The sequence below is a fragment of the Phalangium opilio genome, unplaced genomic scaffold (genome assembly GCF_054372755.1).
Source record: "Phalangium opilio isolate 3A_F unplaced genomic scaffold, DU_Popi_V2 ptg000070l_1, whole genome shotgun sequence".
Classification (NCBI taxonomy): domain Eukaryota; kingdom Metazoa; phylum Arthropoda; class Arachnida; order Opiliones; family Phalangiidae; genus Phalangium; species Phalangium opilio.
Window position 1 is genome coordinate 10,959,565 of NW_028324182.1, and position 20,035 is coordinate 10,979,599.

General features: G+C 38.6%; 1 long non-coding RNA gene across 2 annotated transcripts in view; it reads right to left on the minus strand.

Moving 5' to 3' along the window:
• LOC149661597 (uncharacterized) overlaps positions 1-20,035 on the minus strand; it is a 355,782-nt gene that overhangs the window by 171,755 nt on the left and 163,992 nt on the right. For both annotated transcript variants that reach the window (XR_016368956.1, XR_016368955.1), the window contains exon 2: positions 1,582-1,794. This is a non-coding gene — a long non-coding RNA (uncharacterized LOC149661597). The remainder of the gene's footprint in view (positions 1-1,581; positions 1,795-20,035) is intronic.

Below are 20,035 nucleotides of genomic sequence, written 5' to 3' on the forward strand. Positions count from 1 at the left end.
TTATCCACCACCCTCTCTAGCCAACTTGAATTTTTTTTTTCTGGTACTTTTATTACAGGTAACTCGGGATTTCCTCCGAGTTAGGATTGCGTTCTACCCCTAGATTGCTAGTGATTAACGGCGTAGTTAAAGTTTCTCCTGGAGAATTAGATTCGTACACGTATAACTGCCACTCTAGAACCCGGGAAAAAATGCGACTCAAAGGGGAATTGAAAAAAAAAGGCCCAAAAAGTATGAGAAATTATATTTAACCTTGACCCTATTCGGTTCTCTCGTGAATATTTTTAACTATTCTATAGCGCGCGTTAAATTTTTATAGATGATTATGAAAGAACCAATCACGTTGAGTGTTTTTGAACAGGGGAATTGATTTTCATAGACTTTTTAACTATGAGTATAAGGAGTATTGCATTATGGAACTGGATACGTAGCTTAAGCTATAGATCAATCATCAAATATCAATCTAAAATGGATTCAGAGAAAGAAGAAAGATGGTTCTAACAGATCATCAACGACCAGTCGTCCAGACCAAACAGCTTTACTTGGACTAGTTTTGCTATACAACTAAAGTAAGAAATTTTTCTGTTCCGTATGTTCCAGGGGTGGAAGGTAAAGTTTTCAAAACATCCTAACTGTGTGTTGTCCGTACATTTTAAGCTTTATCCGGCTAACACCTGTCCCTTTGCTATAGTAAAGTGTAGGGTTATAAAAAAGGGTTCAGAAGAACTCTAGAGAAACTTCGGTGCCGAAGAGAGTTCCTAATAAGTCCTAGGTAGAGAGTGTCTTTTTCTTTTTAGTCGATCCTTAACGCGAGGGTCTTAATGTTTTTCTATAGGGAAAGGTGACCTTATTTTCTAGAGAGCTCTCGAACTATTACTACGGGATATCTATCCCCGGGCCTTGCCGCCTTTAGTAACTCCGAGGGATTGTAGGAGTGAGAAATAACACGCGTATAAGAGACGTTCGCTGTCGATATAGCCAGAGAAACCTTTCTCTATAAAGAACAGTGGTCAGTATAGTATATTGACCGCTTAAGGTTTTACTCCCGGCTGTGGTGGTGTCGCTACCCATTATTTACTGGAGAGGTCAACCCGGCTGGATCCATACGGATGACCTAAATGACCCTCTCCTCGGACACGAGCTGACTCGACAAGCTTTCCGATACTCTACTCAAGATCTTTGTCGAAAAGTTCGCTTCGATACCCCAGAATTTAATACGTTTTTTATTAGATCAGGATAGAGGAAATTAACTATAAGTATATAACCGGGATAGTTTCTGTAAGGTTGCGTTCAAAACCACGATTTTTATCTTATAAAAGTGGCGACGTCAAGGTCATGTGTAGGCTAAATGTAGGCGAATGTATTTAAGACTATCAACGCCTTTGAAGAGAGTGCATGCTAGCGTAAAAATTTTTATCTTTGTTTGGTGCTAAATTATGGGTTGAAATTGAACCGATGGAAAGTATAGGGTGGATTGAATCACCACGGATCTTTGACGACTGACGACATAAATAATCTTATAACGCAAAAAGCACAGGGACGTAACAAAGCGGAGCGAGAAAAACCAAAAATATTACTCACGTATTGAACGACGATCCAGTAAATTATCCAAAGAGATCACACGCGATGCTAACCTATCACGTTTGGAACCAACAGTATGATCAAAACATGATTTAGTCCAGCTGCGATCATCCATTCAGCGCGAGAAGTGGACCCACATATTCTTGCGTGATCATTCGTCGATGTCCAAAGGTAACCCTTTTGCATCATGACGTCTTTCAGTCAAATAACCATCTGAAATTAGAAAAGTAAAAAAAAAAATCCATGAATCTAAGCAAAGTTCATAATGACAACTTAAACATTATTCTTACGAAAAGTATTTAACACTAATAAAAGTTACAATTTCATGTTTAAATCGAAGATTAATTGAATATAAAGTTTTATGTATGATCAAAAATTAATCCCTATAACCGGAAGCTAGGCTTAGCAAGGGGTTCCTTAACCGATTTTATGGGCTCCAAATTGAAATAAAAGTACAGACTGCGTCGTCTACCACTTGCGTGGCCACAGCCCCAATTCCTAAAGTGGGATTTTGCTTCCTAAATTTTTTCTGAGGTCATTTCAAAACGAATGACCATGGGTCCAAGGCTTAAGCAAGCGGCATAAGGAAAGGACATAAGAAAAAGGAACGTTAACATAAGTCAAGCCAACTGACATTCAGCCTGATTTATTTCGAGCTGTAAGAGCGAACCTTAAAATTCTTAATGAGCTAGAAAGTGCAGGGTTTAGAGGGTCATTTGACACAAGTAAAAAGGATTCTTAACCCTTACACGGACACGCTGAATTTACGCTAATGAGTACTAATGATTCTAGGGGAGGGGGGAATCTAGATTAATGAGAATTCTCTGTTTGGTTCACCTGCCCAAAGATAAAGAGGTAAGAGGTCAGAGAGAAAGTACAGGTACTCAAGGTAACTTTTCTAATTCTAGTTTATCAATGAACTAAATCCCCGAATTGCCCCGGCGAAGTTTAAGGTGGACGAACACTATCACGTCAACCAAGGTGAATGTATCTTCAAACCAAAATAGACAAGAACTATCAGTATAGACCATTCATTGCAAAACAAAGACCTATACTATATTATTTAAATATAAATATAAAGATTGTCGCCCGTTTTTCTAAACGCTCTTTAAAGGGAACAAATGTCATGGTCAAAAATGGACCGTACACGCCCAAGTAAATGAACAAAAGCGTGAGAATCCTATGAATATTAATAAGAACAGGGGATTTCGCCCCCCCCCTCCCTCGCAATGACGTGGGAAAATACTATTCTCAAAGGCTTAATAAGTCCTCCAGCGGTTAACAAAAGGTGTTTTTCGAGAATAGAAAGAATATATCCCTGGTCAATGGCAATTTATTTTCACGCAAAAATCCTTAGTTCAAAGGAAAGGTAAACCTTGAAATGAATTAATTTAAAGACAAATACCCATAATTGTTATAGATATAAATGATGTTTTGTATAAACAAAGGTAATAAATAAAATGGTTGTGCAAATGTTTACAGTGTAGCTTATTTTTAGGCCAACTGTTTTCTAGTTATGATTTGAGTGTTTTAGTGATGACCCCTTAATTGAATTAGAAATCACTGTCTAAATCAGTTTCTTAATTAAATTTAAGAGGTTGTAACCGCGCTTGCGAGATTTCCAAACTCACCCAAGGTGGCCCTAAAAGCCTTGGCTTCTGTAGAATTAAATTACTCCCGTTACTTAGATTCATTCATACTTTTATTAAGCTAATTAATAATTAAATGCCGACTTGCATTTAGTACAACTAAAGAATTTAAGTAATAATTACTAATTGTGATGAAGTCCAAAATCAGGGTCAAAGCCCTACGCTCGAGCATACTACTACATCTTAGTAGTGGATAATGACTGACTTATTAACATAAGCAGTCGACACTTTTACAGTTAGAGAAGGGTCAAAGGTAACACAGAGTGTTAATGTTAATCCCATTGAGTTGAGAAAATTACCACTAGAGTGGCCTTTCATCGCTAGGATATAAGACACGATTAACTAACTATAGCTTGTGGCGCCATCCCAGTGCAACCAAGGGAACTAAAAGAAAAGGCGGGGAATTTGACTGATTTCAAGAATAAATGGAGATAGAAGTTACATTTTTGACTCAAAAATCGTGCACTCAAAGAACATCCTCCTTAATTTATTCCATCGACTTATCAGAAACACCCTGTTATGTATAACATCAGTTAGTTTAAATACAACTTAACTCTTATCTTTTATCAACCAAATAATGTTAAGGACGAATTTTCCTTTCACTCTGGGGAGAATAAAAAGATTGTAAGAGATTCCCAAGGAAGATATTCTTCCAACATTTGCATAATTGGGGAAATTCTGGGGATTCTTGAATTGAAAAATAGCTCTTTCTCGAGAGAGAAGAATTCCTTAAACGCCCACCTTTAACTTTTGGGGGATTTGCTTCGTCGTTCTTGAAGAAGCGCCTGAGAATATATACTTTACTGTGCAGCATAAACGTATTCTATATTTAGATAAAAGACGTCCAACAACAAAGTTACACTATTCTCTGTCGCATTTGAACCTTTACGGAACTTTGAGATGGGAAACACTTGTTTTTACTACCCATACTACAATATTACTGGAATCTAATGCGTGGTGGACAACAAAAAAAAGTGAACAACTAAAGAAGAAACCCGACTATCTGTCCTATTACCAGAAGTAGGATAAGGGACTAGAAGTATTGAAGTAACCAAATTCTTCATTTGGCAAAAGTGAATATTCTTGATAACACAGCAACGGTTGGTCCTCTGGTAGCGGTTTCTGAGTTTTCCCTCCAAAACGTGAGACGCTCGCGGTGGTAGACGGCCGAACGAGATTCAAGCACCCGCGTCCGTGTTCCGCGGCTTTAGGTTGAGGGGAAGGGGGTAGGAAATGTTTTTGGAACTTGACCAATTTTTTTCTCTTTAGTGTAGGCGCGATGGAAGCGGCATGAAATCCTCAAATTTGTTCACTAGTGCCAGGATCTATACTTCTAGTCTCATCCTACTTCTGCTATTACTTATTGTAAAAGAAACTACGCTATAGGCTAAAGAGAATCTCAATTTAGCCTACTTTCTCGGACGCAAGTCGTTACTCGATACGGACAGGAAATTCCAAGTCTACTTAGGCCTATATAAAAAAAAACACTCCGGAGATGGGAACTAAGAATTTACTTTAGCAAAAAATGACGAAAAATATAGTATGTTCAAGCACGTGTAACTATAGCAACAAAGAAGGAAAAGATACAGAAACAACGGATATGGATTGCAGGATTATTTGCTATTTTTACTTTATCATTATTTTTAAGAGGCAATGGAGTAGCTAAACTCCCTGGAGACAGAAATAGACAAATTCAAATATTTCATAGGAAAACGCGAGCGTAAAGGCAAGCCGGTCATTACGGGAACTTATAATAGAGACAATTAGCTCTGGATGGAGTCAGATAATTGAGCCGGAATCCCCTAACTTCTCAAATTAAGGGAACTCGGGCTCCAGTTTAATTTCAATTAACGCGTTTCCTCTTACGTAATTTATGAGTTTGTCTATATGTATATATTAATATTTTAGAAGCTTTTTCTGCTGATGTAAAAACGGCCCGAGTAGTATTACGTCGAGAAATTTCAAAACCTTTTATTTCCTTCCTATTTTAAAACATCAAAGCATAAGTTTATAAGATATATTCCATAAGTATGACACTTCCTATTCAAGTTCGTAATGCAAACCTTTTTGAGTAAATCTAAGTGTATAAACTAACCTATTTTTACTCAATATCCCAAATATTTCACGCTTTGTAAAGCAGATACGCTAGGCATAAAGAGTTCGCAGTTCAACGTAGATTAATAGAATACGCTTGAAAAAAAAAATAACCGTCGACAGAACGGAAATTTAATTTTTCCTAAAATTTTAATCGGTAAATTACCGTTGGTTTTTAAAAAATTCGATAAATTCGGTTATTTCGCATCTCTACAAACAAGCAAAAGATAGAGTCAAAAGAACTCCCTCATTTTTTAACCCTTTGATCATTAGGGTTGTAAATCAGAGTTTGTAAAAGTGAAAAATGTTTGGCAGCCCTGACTACGAATGAATTCGCGAGGTAAAGGTCATCTTCCAAATAATTAGATTACCCAAAACTTAGACAAATGAACTCACTAATGTATCTCGCGAATCTGGTTAATGGTTGTGCGCCAAGGTTAACATAGACTATCTAAAATGGGCGACTCTAACCGTGTTAATAAAATTAAGAAGTATATCCGGGTCTAACCTAATGCTAGCCTATGTACTCTAGTAGACAATGTGGTTCTGTTTAATTCGATAAAAGGCTTGGCGGATATTCCATCTCAAGAAGTATAAAATAAACTAAAAAGAAAGGACGCCAGAAACAACCGCGACATCGTATGGTCTATTTTGGGTAAAGAAAACAAAAGTGCACGGTTGGGATCGTGGGTATCCCAAAACAAACAGTTCCGTCCCCCAAATGTCGTGGATTCCTGTCAATTTTGCCAAAATTCGTATTTTTCCTCGCTAAAGAATGGGCTAGATATGGCTAAAACCCGAGGGGTTAATCACTAGATTGTATTAAACAAACTAATGGTTCATAAAAACTGTTTTCCATCGTTCCAGAGTAAGGAAAATCGTCATATCTGGGGTAATTATGACGGAATATGTTTCCAGTGTCACAAAATCCTTAGATATCTAGATATGGCTAAAAGCCGAGGGGTTAATCACTAGATTGTATTTAACAAACTAATGGTTCAAAAAACTGAGTGTCATATCGTTCCAGCGTAAGGAAAATCGTCATATCTTTGAAAATTATGACGGAATATTTTTCCAGTGTCACAAAATCCTTAGATATCTCGTGAAATTTGGTATACTAAGTATCGTTAATCGGGTATATAATAACCAAAAAGCGAATCCAATTACATAAATATGTGTACACTATTTTTCCAAGTGTGATTGGCCTCTCGATTGGCCCAATAAGGTTCCAGAAAAACAAAGAGGGAGACCGTTGTTTCTTAGGAAACAACAACAACAAAAAAAAAATAAGAAGAGAGTAAAGAAAAAATAGAAAATAGAACGACTAACCAACTTTCGGTCAGTATACAAGTATAGAAAAGCAACAGGGATTCGGGAGAAGGTATTTATAGAGAGAGAGAGACTTAAGAAGGTTTAGCGGTTCCGAGAGATTAATCTCGATATAGGATTGCAAAAGACAAGACGAATATAAAACTAATTTATCAGGGGATAATTTTCCATGACCTAACTAACTTAAAAATAATACCCTTCGTTTATTGATTAGATAAAAGACGCCAAAACTCATCCTCAAATTAGATGAAAAAATAATAACAATAATAATAATAAAATTACCGTAGGCTTGTACATACGCGTGAGAACCCTAATTGAATTCATTCCATTCTCAAGGTAATAATTAATGCAATTATAAGCCAGAGTAGTTTCTTAAAATGAAGGAGAAAATTAACAACACGGAAAGTTGGAAGTCTTATTTCTCTAGAGATATATTAAGAAACGAACCATAAACGTGCCCGAAAACATCTTACACGAGAAAAATCATACATAAGTTCTCGTGTAGTTTAAACTCTAGCGAATGACTAACAATGTTATACAGGTAAGAGGTTTTCAATATTCTTGATAAGAATTCAATAAATTCGCGATGTGAGGGAACGTAGGTGGAAGGGACAAAAAAAAATGGTTAGGTCGGTGAAAAGGATAACGGTATCGTCCTGTTAGGAAGCTTAATTGCTAGAAGGATATGAGGATAATTAGAAGAGAAACAAGTGGATTAGGATATCATCTTATCCTAGGGGATTATAGAGAAAAGAACTAATGAGATTTTAAAACTACGTTTCTTCGGGCGAAAAAAAATAGAATTTTCTATAAATAAAGTTACGAGGGTGGAAAGAGAAGTAAGACGGAAAAATTAAACGAAAATAATCCGGCTTTTGTTTCCTTAGAAACAGCCGCGAAGTAAAAGCTAGGATGTAAGTTACAGCTAACTTTAGTGGACAATCTTATTTGACCGTTCTAATTAAATTATTTCCAACAGAAAAACAGGAGAAACTAATCTCGGATTGGAATTTAATTAAATGATTTACGGAAAATTTCAGAAATTCTCTTGAATATGTTTAAAAACTTGATATCTCGAGCTTTTCGAAATCTGGGCCCTAGCCGAATTTGGAAAATATTTAGGTCTATATAGGAATCTTAAATATTTTTACATGAAAGTTTAGGATTTTATAGGACGTTTCTCAAGAAATATAGGATTTGCCCCCCCCCATCCAACCATACTGAGAACGTAGGGATCGAGTAAACAGGGGTCGAGTAATTTAGCAATATGTTCATAAACATACCCTCCATATAATAGCCTTACACTAAACATTTAAGGGGCTATAACTCTAGTAGAACCAGAGTTACGAGCCTACAAAGTTTAGTGTAAAGCTATTCCTATGGAGGATATCGTCATGAACATTTTGCATAAAAACTCGGCCCCTGCTTACTCGATCCCCTAGATTTTAGTATCGTTGGATGAAGGGCAAATAGGGCTATAACATAACCAAAGGACATCCCCGTATCTCTAGTATAACCAGAGTTACGAGCCTACAAATTTAGTGAGAAAAATCATAATATACAATCTCACTATAAGTGACACGCTACCCCAGTTAAGCGTTTTGCTTAATTACTCGATCCCCTAGTTTTAAGTATGGTTGAATGCGAGGAAAATATAACTATATCATATATAGAACCAGAGTTACGAGCCTCCAAAATTTAGTGTAATGCTATTCCGATGGACGGGGTTGTTTGTTTATGTTTTGCTTAATTACTCGACCCGTGTTTGTCGTAGCCCTAGGTTTATAGTATGACTAGATGGGGGCCAATATCACTAAAACATATCCAAAGGACATCCCTGTATCTCTAGTACAAACAGAGTTACGAGCCTGCAAAGTATAGTCTAATGCTTTTCCTATGGCGGGGTTTGTTTGTTTACGTTTTCCTTAATTAATCGGCCTGTTTTCTCGGTCACCAATAATAACATATCTTTAGTGTAGTGGTTATCACATCCGCCTCACTCCCGGAAGGCCACATGTTCGAAACCGCGAAGTTTTTTTTTTTGCTTGGGATATGTAAAGACCTTTATAATTATCCGAACATTTGTGTCAAGGTCACATTATTTACATCCCCGTATCTCTGGTAGAACCAGAGTTACGAGCCTCCAAAATTAAGTCTAATGCATTTCCTATGGAGGGGTTTGTTTCTTTACGTTTTGCTTAAGTACTCAACCCCTGTTTGTCGTAGCCCAAAGTTTTTAGTATGGTTAAATGGGGGACAAATTGGACTATAACATAATCAAAGGACATCCCCGTATCTCTAGTAGAAACAGAGTTACGAGCCTGCAAAGTATAGTTTAATGCATTTCCTATGGAGGGGTTTGTTTCTTTACGTTTTGCTTAAGTACTCGGCACCTGTTTGTCGTAGCCCAAAGTTCTTAGTATGGTTAGATGGGGGACAAATTAAACTATAACATACTCAAAGGATATCCCCGTATCTCTAGTAGAAACAGAGTTACGAGCCTGCAAAGTATAGTCTAATGCATTTCCTATGGAGGTGTTGTTTGTTTACGTTTTGCTTAATTACTAGGCCCCTGTTTGTCGTAGCCCTAAGTTTATAGTATGGTTGGATGGGGGACAAATTGGACTATAACATACTCAAAGGACATCCCCGTATCTCTTCTAGAACCAGAGTTACGAGCCTCCAAAGTTAGGTCTAATGCTATTCCTATGGAGGGGTTTGTTTGTTCACGTTTTCCTTTATTTCTAGACCCTGTTTTTTCGCTCAGAAATGATAACATATCTGTAGTGTAGTGTTTATCACATCCGCCTCAATCCCGGAAGGCAACAGGTTCGAATAAGGGAAGTTGTTTTTTTATTTTTATTTGCTTGGGATATGTAGAGACCTTTATAATTATCCGAACATTTGTGTCAAGGTCACATTATTTACATCCCCGCATCTCTGGTAGAACCAGAGTTACGAGCCTCCAAAATTTAGTCTAATGCATTTCCGATGGAGGGGTTTGTTTGTTCAAGTTTTGCTCAATTACTTGGCCCTGTATTTTCAATCATAATTAAGAACCTTTCTGTAGTGGAGTGGTTATCACATCCGCATCACTCCCGGAAGGCCACAGGTTCCAAACCGCGAAGTTTTTTTTTTTTTTTTTGCTTGGGATATGGAAAGACCTTTATAATTGTCCGAACATTTGTGTCAAGGTCACATTATTTACATCCCCGTATCTCTGGTAAAACCAGAGTTACGAGCCTCCAAAATTTAGTCCAATGCATTTCCTATGGAGGGGTTTGATTCTTTACGTTTTGCTTAAGTACTCGGCCCCTGTTTGTCGTAGCCCAAAGTTTTTAGTACGGTTAGATGGGGGACAAATTAAACTAAAACATACTCAAGGACATCCCCGTATCTCTAGTAGAAACAGAGTTACGAGCCTGCAAAGTTTATTTTCAAAAATCAAAAGTAACCTTTTAACAATAAGTGAGACAAAAAAATAAGTTGACGATATTAAGGTAGCCTCAAGTTTAAAGTATCCTTGTATGGGGAGCAAAGAGTACTATAACATATCCAAAGGAGATCCCCGTATCTCTAATAGAACGAGAGTTATGAGCCTACAAAGTTCAGTGTTAAAATCATAAGTAACATAATAACAATAAGCGAGACGATGCCATACGTTGACGAACATTTTTCTTAATATCTCGGCCCCTATTTGTCTTAGCCCTATGTTCTTAGTATGGTTGGATGGAGGACAAATTGCACTAAAACATACTCAAAGGACATCTCCCTAAGTCTAGTAGAACCTGAGTTAAAAGCCTCTAAATTTGGGTGTGACGCTATTTCTATGGCATGTTTTTGAACTTTTCGCTTAATTTCTCGGCCCCGGCTTGACGCAACCCCAAACCTTTTTTATAGTAGGATGGGGGACAAATCGGACTATAACATACTCAAAGGGCATCCCCCTATGTCTAGTAGAACCAAAGTTACGAGCCTCTAAATTTGGGTGTGACGCTATTTCTATGGCATGTTTTTGAACATTTCCCTTAATTTCTTGGCCCCTGTTTGTCGTAGCCCTAAGTTTATAGTATGGTTGGATGGGGGACAAATTGGACTATAACATACTCAAAGAACATCCCCGTATCACTACTAGAACCAGAGTTACAAGCCTCCAAAGTTGGGTCTAATGCTATTCCTATGGAGGGGTTGTTTGTTTACGTTTTGCTTAATTACTTGGCCCCTGTTTGTCTTAGCCCTAAGTTTATAGTATGGTTGGATGGGGGACAAATTGGACTATAACATACTCAAAGAACATCCCCGTATCTCTACTAGAACCAGAGTTACGAGCCTCCAAAGTTGGGTCTAATGCTATTCCTATGGAGGGGTTGTTTGTTTACGTTTTGCTTAATTACTTGGCCCCTGTTTGTCGTAGCCCTAAGTTTACAGTATGGTTCGATGGGGGACAAATTGGACTATAACATAATCAAAGGACATCCCCGTATATATACAAGGACCAGAGTTACGAGCCTCCAAAGTTGGGTCTAATGCTATTCCTATGGAAAAGTTGTTTGTTTACGTTTTGCTTAATTACTTGGCCCCTGTTTGTCGTAGCCCTAAGTTTATAGTATGGTTGGATGGGGGACAAATTGGACTATAACATACTCAAAGGACATCCCCGTATCTCTTCTAGAACCAGAGTTACGAACCTCCAAAGTTGGGTCTAATGCTATTCCTATGGAGGGGTTTGTTTGTTCACGTTTTCCTTTATTTCTTGTCCCTATTTTTTCGCTTACAAATGATAACATATCTGTAGTGTAGCGGTTATCACATCCGCATCTGTCCCGGAAGGCCACAGGTTCGAATCCGGGAAGTTTTTTTTTTATTTGCTTGGGATATGTAGATAACTTTATAATTATCCGACCATTTGTGTCAAGGTCTCATTATTTACATCCCCGTATCTCTGGTAGAACTTAGTTACGAGCCTGCAAGGTATAGTCCAATGCATTTCCTAAGGAGGGGTTTGTTTGTTTACGTTTTGCTTAAGTACTCGGCACCTGTTTGTCGTAGCCCAAAGTTCTTAGTATGCTTAGATGGGGGACAAATTGGACTATAACATACTCAAAGTACATCCCCGTATCTCTACTAGAACCAGAGTTACGAGTCTCCAAAGTTGGGTCTAATGCTATTCCTATGGAGGGGCTGTTTGTTTACGTTTTGCTTAATTACTTGGCCCCTGTTTGTCGTAGCCCTAAGTTTACAGTATGGTTGGATGGGAGACAAATTGGACTATAACATACTCAAAGTACATCCCCGTATCTCTACTAGAACCAGAGTTACGAGCCTCCAAAGTTGGGTCTAATGCTATTCCTATGGAGGGGTTGTTTGTTTACGTTTTGCTTAATTACTTGGCCCCTGTTTGTCGTAGCCCTAAGTTTATAGTATGGTTGGATGGGGGACAAATTGGACTATAACATACTCAAAGGACATCCCCGTATCTCTACTAGAATCAGAGTTACGAACCTCCAAAGTTGTGTCTAATTCTATTCCTATGGAGGGGTTTGTTTGTTCACGTTTTCCTTTATTTCTTGCCGCTGTTTTTAAACTATACATACCTTGACACAAATTTTCGGACAATTATAAAGGTCTTTCCATATCCCAAGCAAAAAAAAAAAATTCGCGGTTTCGAACCTATGGCCTTTCGGAAGTGATGCGGATGTGATAACCACTACACTACAGAAGGGTTCTTATTTATGATTGAAAATACAGGGCCAAGTAATTAAGCAAAACGTAAACAAACAACCTCTCCATAGGAATGGCATTAGACCCAAATTTGGAGGCTCGTAACTCTGGTTCTAGTAGAGATACGGGGATGTCCTTTGAGTATGTTATATTCCAATTTGTCCCCTATCCAACCATACTTTAAACTTAGGGCTACGACAAACAGGGGCCAAGTAATTAAGCAAAACGTAAACAAACAACCCCTCCATAGGAATAGCATTAGACCCAACTTTGGATGTCTAATGCATTTCCTATGGAGGGGTTTGATTCTTTACGTTTTGCTTAAGTACTCGGCCCCTGTTTATCGTAGCCCAAAGTTTTTAGTATGGTTAGATGGGGGACAAATTAAACTATAACATACTCAAAGGATATCCCCGTATCTCTAGTAGAAACAGAGTTACGAGCCTGCAAAGTATAGTCTAATGCATTTCCTATGGAGGTGTTGTTTGTTTACGTTTTGCTTAATTACTAGGCCCCTGTTTGTCGTAGCCCTAAGTTTATAGTATGGTTGGATGGGGGACAAATTGGACTATAACATACTCAAAGGACATCCCCGTATCTCTTCTAGAACCAGAGTTACGAGCCTCCAAAGTTAGGTCTAATGCTATTCCTATGGAGGGGTTTGTTTGTTCACGTTTTCCTTTATTTCTAGACCCTGTTTTTTCGCTCAGAAATGATAACATATCTGTAGTGTAGTGTTTATCACATCCGCCTCAATCCCGGAAGGCAACAGGTTCGAATAAGGGAAGTTGTTTTTTTATTTTTATTTGCTTGGGATATGTAGAGACCTTTATAATTATCCGAACATTTGTGTCAAGGTCACATTATTTACATCCCCGCATCTCTGGTAGAACCAGAGTTACGAGCCTCCAAAATTTAGTCTAATGCATTTCCGATGGAGGGGTTTGTTTGTTCAAGTTTTGCTCAATTACTTGGCCCTGTATTTTCAATCATAATTAAGAACCTTTCTGTAGTGGAGTGGTTATCACATCCCCATCACTCCCGGAAGGCCACAGGTTCCAAACCGCGAAGTTTTTTTTTTTTTTTTTGCTTGGGATATGGAAAGACCTTTATAATTGTCCGAACATTTGTGTCAAGGTCACATTATTTACATCCCCGTATCTCTGGTAAAACCAGAGTTACGAGCCTCCAAAATTTAGTCCAATGCATTTCCTATGGAGGGGTTTGATTCTTTACGTTTTGCTTAAGTACTCGGCCCCTGTTTGTCGTAGCCCAAAGTTTTTAGTACGGTTAGATGGGGGACAAATTAAACTAAAACATACTCAAGGACATCCCCGTATCTCTAGTAGAAACAGAGTTACGAGCCTGCAAAGTTTATTTTCAAAAATCAAAAGTAACCTTTTAACAATAAGTGAGACAAAAAAATAAGTTGACGATATTAAGGTAGCCTCAAGTTTAAAGTATCCTTGTATGGGGAGCAAAGAGTACTATAACATATCCAAAGGAGATCCCCGTATCTCTAATAGAACGAGAGTTATGAGCCTACAAAGTTCAGTGTTAAAATCATAAGTAACATAATAACAATAAGCGAGACGATGCCATACGTTGACGAACATTTTTCTTAATATCTCGGCCCCTATTTGTCTTAGCCCTATGTTCTTAGTATGGTTGGATGGAGGACAAATTGCACTAAAACATACTCAAAGGACATCTCCCTAAGTCTAGTAGAACCTGAGTTAAAAGCCTCTAAATTTGGGTGTGACGCTATTTCTATGGCATGTTTTTGAACTTTTCGCTTAATTTCTCGGCCCCGGCTTGACGCAACCCCAAACCTTTTTTATAGTAGGATGGGGGACAAATCGGACTATAACATACTCAAAGGGCATCCCCCTATGTCTAGTAGAACCAAAGTTACGAGCCTCTAAATTTGGGTGTGACGCTATTTCTATGGCATGTTTTTGAACATTTCCCTTAATTTCTTGGCCCCTGTTTGTCGTAGCCCTAAGTTTATAGTATGGTTGGATGGGGGACAAATTGGACTATAACATACTCAAAGAACATCCCCGTATCACTACTAGAACCAGAGTTACAAGCCTCCAAAGTTGGGTCTAATGCTATTCCTATGGAGGGGTTGTTTGTTTACGTTTTGCTTAATTACTTGGCCCCTGTTTGTCTTAGCCCTAAGTTTATAGTATGGTTGGATGGGGGACAAATTGGACTATAACATACTCAAAGAACATCCCCGTATCTCTACTAGAACCAGAGTTACGAGCCTCCAAAGTTGGGTCTAATGCTATTCCTATGGAGGGGTTGTTTGTTTACGTTTTGCTTAATTACTTGGCCCCTGTTTGTCGTAGCCCTAAGTTTACAGTATGGTTCGATGGGGGACAAATTGGACTATAACATAATCAAAGGACATCCCCGTATATATACAAGGACCAGAGTTACGAGCCTCCAAAGTTGGGTCTAATGCTATTCCTATGGAAAAGTTGTTTGTTTACGTTTTGCTTAATTACTTGGCCCCTGTTTGTCGTAGCCCTAAGTTTATAGTATGGTTGGATGGGGGACAAATTGGACTATAACATACTCAAAGGACATCCCCGTATCTCTTCTAGAACCAGAGTTACGAACCTCCAAAGTTGGGTCTAATGCTATTCCTATGGAGGGGTTTGTTTGTTCACGTTTTCCTTTATTTCTTGTCCCTATTTTTTCGCTTACAAATGATAACATATCTGTAGTGTAGCGGTTATCACATCCGCATCTGTCCCGGAAGGCCACAGGTTCGAATCCGGGAAGTTTTTTTTTTATTTGCTTGGGATATGTAGATAACTTTATAATTATCCGACCATTTGTGTCAAGGTCTCATTATTTACATCCCCGTATCTCTGGTAGAACTTAGTTACGAGCCTGCAAGGTATAGTCCAATGCATTTCCTAAGGAGGGGTTTGTTTGTTTACGTTTTGCTTAAGTACTCGGCCCCTGTTTGTCGTAGCCCAAAGTTTTTAGTATGGCTAGATGGGGGACAAATTAAACTATAACATACTCAAAGGACATCCCCGTATCTCTAGTAGAAACAGAGTTACGAGCCTGCAAAGTTTATTTTCAAAAATCAAAAGTAACCTTTTAACAATAAGTGAGACAAAAAAATAAGTTGACGACGATATTAAGGTAGCCTCAAGTTTAAAGTATCCTTGTATGGGGAGCAAAGAGTACTATAACATATCCAAAGGAGATCCCCGTATCTCTAATAGAACGAGAGTTATGAGCCTACAAAATTCAGTGTTAAAATCATAAGTAACATAATAACAATAAGCGAGACGATGCCATACGTTGACGATCATGTTTCTTAATATCTCGGCCCCTATTTGTCTTAGCCCTATGTTCTTAGTATGGTTGGATGGGGGACAAATTGCACTAAAACATACTCAAAGGACATCTCCCTAAGTCTAGTAGAACCTGAGTTAAAAGCCTCTAAATTTGGGTGTGACGCTATTTCTATGGCATGTTTTTGAACTTTTCGCTTAATTTCTCGGCCCCGGCTTGACGCAACCCCAAACCTTTTGTATAGTAGGATGGGGGACAAATCGGACTATAACATACTCAAAGGGCATCCCCCTATGTCTAGTAGAACCAAAGTTACGAGCCTCTAAAGTTGGGTGTGACGCTATTTCTATGGCATGTTTTTGAACATTTCCCTTAATTTCTTGGCTCCTGTTTGTCGTAGCCCTAAGTTTATAGTATGGTTGGATGGGGGAAAAATTGGACTATAACATACTCAAAGAACATCCCCGTATCTCTACTAGAACCAGAGTTACGAGCCTCCAAAGTTGGGTCTAATGCTATTCCTATGGAAAAGTTGTTTGTTTACGTTTTGCTTAATTACTTGGCCCCTGTTTGTCTTAGCCCTAAGTTTACAGTATGGTTGGATGGGGGACAAATTGGACTATAACATACTCAAAGGACATCCCCGTATCTCTACTAGAACCAGAGTTACGAGCCTCCAAAGTTGGGTCTAATGCTATTCCTATGGAGGGGTTGTTTGTTTACGTTTTGCTTAATTACTTGGCCCCTGTTTGTCTTAGCCCTAAGTTTACAGTATGGTTGGATGGGGGTCAAATTGGACTATAACATACTCAAAGGACATCCCCGTATCTCTAGTAGAAACATAGTTACGAGCCTGCAAAATATAGTCTAATGCATTTCCTATGGAGGGGTTTGTTTCTTTACGTTTTGCTTAAGTACTCGGCACCTGTTTGTCGTAGCCCAAAGTTCTTAGTATGGCTAGATGGGGGACAAATTAAACTATAACATACTCAAAGGACATCCCCGTATCTCTAGTAGAAACAGAGTTACGAGCCTGCAAAGTATAGTCTAATGCATTTCCTATGGAGGGGTTAGTTTGTTCACGTTTTGCTCAATTACTTGGACTGTTTTTTCGGTCAGTGATAATAACATATCTGTAGTGTATTGGTTATCACATCCCCATCACTCCCGGAAGGCCACAGGTTCGAGACCGCGAAGATTTTTTTTTTTTTTTTGCTTGGGATATGTAAAGACATTTATAATTATCCGTACATTTGTGTCAAGGTCACATTATTTACATCCCCGTATCTCTGGTAGAACCAGAGTTACGAGCCTCCAAAATTTAGTCCAATGCATTACCTATGGAGGGGTTTGTTTCTTTACGTTTTGCTTAAGTACTCGGCCCCTGTTTTTCGTAGCCCAAGTTTTTAAGTATGATTAGATGGGGAACAAATTGGACTATAACATAATCAAAGGACATCCCCGTATATATACTAGGACCAGAGTAACGAGCCTCCAAATTTGGGTCTAATGCCATTCCTACAGAGAGGTTGTTGTTTACGTTTTGCTTAATTACTTGGCCCCTGTTTGTCGTAGCCCTAAGTTTACAGTATGGTTGGATGGGGGACAAATTGGACTATAACATACTCAAAGGACATCCCCGTATCTCTTCTAGAACCAGAGTTACGAACCTCCAAAGTTGGGTCTAATGCTATTCCTATGGAGGGGTTTGTTTGTTCACGTTTTCCTTTATTTCTTGGCCCTATTTTTTCGCTTACAAATGATAACATATCTGTAGTGTAGCGGTTATCACGTCCGCCTCTGTCCCGGAAGGCCACAGGTTCGAATCCGGGAAGTTTTTTTTTATTTGCTTGGGATATGTAGATACCTTTATAATTATCCGACCATTTGTGTCAAGGTCTCATTATTTACATCCCCGTATCTCTGGTAGAACTTAGTTACGAGCCTGCAAGGTATAGTCCAATGCATTTCCTATGGAGGGGTTTGTTTGTTTACGTTTTGCTTAAGTACTCGGCCCCTGTTTGTCGTAGCCCAAAGTTTTTAGTATGGCTAGATGGGGGACAAATTAAACTATAACATACTCAAAGGACATCCCCGTATCTCTAGTAGAAACAGAGTTACGAGCCTGCAAAGTTTATTTTCAAAAATCAAAAGTAACCTTTTAACAATAAGTGAGACAAAAAAATAAGTTGACGACGATATTAAGGTAGCCAGTATCCTTGTATGGGGAGCAAAGAGTACTATAACATATCCAAAGGAAATCCCCGTATCTCTAATAGAACGAGAGTTATGAGCCTACAAAGTTCAGTGTTAAAATCATAAGTAACATAATAACAATAAGCGAGACGATGCCATACGTTGACGAACATTTTTCTTAATATCTCGGCCCCTATTTGTCTTAGCCCTATGTTCTTAGTATGGTTGGATGGGGGACAAATTGCACTAAAACATACTCAAAGGACATCTCCCTAAGTCTAGTAGAACCTGAGTTAAAAGCCTCTAAATTTGGGTGTGACGCTATTTCTATGGCATGTTTTTGAACTTTTCGCTTAATTTCTCGGCCCCGGCTTGACGCAACCCCAAACCTTTTGTATAGTAGGATGGGGGACAAATCGGACTATAACATACTCAAAGGGCATCCCCCTATGTCTAGTAGAACCAAAGTTACGAGCCTCTAAAGTTGGGTGTGACGCTATTTCTATGGCATGTTTTTGAACATTTCCCTTAATTTCTTGGCCCCTGTTTGTCGTAGCCCTAAGTTTATAGTATGGTTGGATGGGGGACAAATTGGACTATAACATACTCAAAGGACATCCCCGTATCTCTTCTAGAACCAGAGTTACGAGCCTCCAAAGTTAGGTCTAATGCTATTCCTATGGAGGGGTTTGTTTGTTCACGTTTTCCTTTATTTCTAGACCCTGTTTTTTCGCTCAGAAATGATAACATATCTGTAGTGTAGTGTTTATCACATCCGCCTCAATCCCGGAAGGCAACAGGTTCGAATAAGGGAAGTTGTTTTTTTATTTTTATTTGCTTGGGATATGTAGAGACCTTTATAATTATCCGAACATTTGTGTCAAGGTCACATTATTTACATCCCCGCATCTCTGGTAGAACCAGAGTTACGAGCCTCCAAAATTTAGTCTAATGCATTTCCGATGGAGGGGTTTGTTTGTTCAAGTTTTGCTCAATTACTTGGCCCTGTATTTTCAATCATAATTAAGAACCTTTCTGTAGTGGAGTGGTTATCACATCCGCATCACTCCCGGAAGGCCACAGGTTCCAAACCGCGAAGTTTTTTTTTTTTTTTTTTGCTTGGGATATGGAAAGACCTTTATAATTGTCCGAACATTTGTGTCAAGGTCACATTATTTACATCCCCGTATCTCTGGTAAAACCAGAGTTACGAGCCTCCAAAATTTAGTCCAATGCATTTCCTATGGAGGGGTTTGATTCTTTACGTTTTGCTTAAGTACTCGGCCCCTGTTTGTCGTAGCCCAAAGTTTTTAGTACGGTTAGATGGGGGACAAATTAAACTAAAACATACTCAAGGACATCCCCGTATCTCTAGTAGAAACAGAGTTACGAGCCTGCAAAGTTTATTTTCAAAAATCAAAAGTAACCTTTTAACAATAAGTGAGACAAAAAAATAAGTTGACGATATTAAGGTAGCCTCAAGTTTAAAGTATCCTTGTATGGGGAGCAAAGAGTACTATAACATATCCAAAGGAGATCCCCGTATCTCTAATAGAACGAGAGTTATGAGCCTACAAAGTTCAGTGTTAAAATCATAAGTAACATAATAACAATAAGCGAGACGATGCCATACGTTGACGAACATTTTTCTTAATATCTCGGCCCCTATTTGTCTTAGCCCTATGTTCTTAGTATGGTTGGATGGAGGACAAATTGCACTAAAACATACTCAAAGGACATCTCCCTAAGTCTAGTAGAACCTGAGTTAAAAGCCTCTAAATTTGGGTGTGACGCTATTTCTATGGCATGTTTTTGAACTTTTCGCTTAATTTCTCGGCCCCGGCTTGACGCAACCCCAAACCTTTTTTATAGTAGGATGGGGGACAAATCGGACTATAACATACTCAAAGGGCATCCCCCTATGTCTAGTAGAACCAAAGTTACGAGCCTCTAAATTTGGGTGTGACGCTATTTCTATGGCATGTTTTTGAACATTTCCCTTAATTTCTTGGCCCCTGTTTGTCGTAGCCCTAAGTTTATAGTATGGTTGGATGGGGGACAAATTGGACTATAACATACTCAAAGAACATCCCCGTATCACTACTAGAACCAGAGTTACAAGCCTCCAAAGTTGGGTCTAA